Source organism: Propithecus coquereli, unplaced genomic scaffold, assembly GCF_000956105.1.
Source record: "Propithecus coquereli isolate 6110/MARCELLA unplaced genomic scaffold, Pcoq_1.0 Scaffold230, whole genome shotgun sequence".
NCBI classification, from domain to species: Eukaryota; Metazoa; Chordata; class Mammalia; order Primates; family Indriidae; genus Propithecus; species Propithecus coquereli.
The window spans coordinates 1,469,953-1,471,701 of NW_012147842.1; positions in this window are offsets into that span (position 1 = coordinate 1,469,953).

Below are 1,749 nucleotides of genomic sequence, written 5' to 3' on the forward strand. Positions count from 1 at the left end.
CAATTCTACTCTTTTAGTTATATTAAAGTACACCCTAACTTATTGTTAATTATAGTCACTTTGTTGTGCTGTCAAATACTATTCATTCTATCTAACTGTCTAGCTATATTTTTGTACCCATGAACCATCCCCTCTTTATCTTCCCTTTCCCACTACCCTCCACAGCCTCTGGTAACCATCATTCTACTCTCTATCTCCGTGAGATCAATTGTTTTAATATGTAGCTCCCACACATGAATGAGAACTTGTAAGATTGGTCTTTCTGTGCTTGGCTTATTTTACTTAACATAATAGTCTCCTGTTCCATCCATGTTGTAGCAAATGGCAGGATTTCATTCCTTTTTGTGGCTATATAATATTCCACTGTGTATATGTACCATCCTCAATTTCTTTATCCATTCATACATCGATGGACACTTAAGTAATTCCAAATCTCGACTATTGTGAATAGTGTTGCAATAAACATGAGAGTGTATATATCTTTTCCATATACTGATTTACTCTCTTTTGGATATATACGTAACAGTGGGATTGCAGGGTCATATGCTAGTTCTATTTTTAGTTTTTTGAGGAACCTCCATACTGTTCTCCATAGTGATTGCACTAATTTACATTTCCACCAACAGTGTACGAGGTTCCCCCTTTCTCTATATACTCATCATCATTTGTTATTGCTTGTCTTTTTGATAAAAGCCATTTTAACTGGGGTGAGATGATATCTCATTGTAGTTTTGATTTGCATTTCTCTGATGACTAATGATGTTGAGCATTTTTTCATATGTTTGTTGGACATATATATCTTCTTTTGAGAAATGCCTATTCAGATCCTCTGTCCATTTTTTAATTAGATTATTCAATGTTTTTCCATTTGAGCTGTTGGAGCTCCTTACATATTGTAGTTATTAATTTCTTATGAGATGGGAAGTTTGCAACTATTTTCTGCTATTCTGTGGGTTGTCTCTTCGCTTTGTTTATTGTTTCCTTTGCTGTGAAGAAGCTTTTAAGCTTTATGTGATCCCATTTGTCCAATTTTGCTTTGGTTGCCTATGCTTTGGAGGTATTATTCAAGAAGTCCTTGCCCAGACAAATGTCCTGAGGCATTTCCCCAATGTTTTATTTTAGTAGTTTCATAGTTTCAGGTCTTATATTTTAGGCTTCAATTCATTTTTATTTGATTTTTGCATGCGGTGGGAGATAAGGATCTAGTTTCATTCTTCTGCATATGGATATTCAATTTTCCCAGCAGCATTTATTGACGACACTGTCCTTTCCCCAGAGTATATTCCTGGCACCTTTGTCAGGGATAAATTCACTATGGATGTATGGATTTATTTCGGGTTCTGTATTCTGTTCCACTGGTCTATATGTCTATTTCTATGCCAGTACCGTGCTGTCTTGGTTACTACAGCTCTGTAATATAATTTGAAGTCAGGTAATGTGATTCCTCCAGTTTTGCTGTTTTTTCCCCAGGATGGTTTTGACTATCCTGGGTCTTTTGTGGTTCTGTGTAAGTTTTAGGATTCTCTTTCCTATTTCTGTGAAGAATGTCACTGATATTTTGGTGGGGATTGCATTGAATCTGTAGATTGCTTTGCGTCGTACAGACATTTTAACCATATTGATTCTTCCAATCTATGAGCATGGAATCAGATTGTGCTTAATCTGAAAGTATCTTGAGGGAAGGACCCAAGTTCATTTTAATCTTTATATTTTATGTTTCACAATGTCAAGACTGTAGTAATGTTTTTT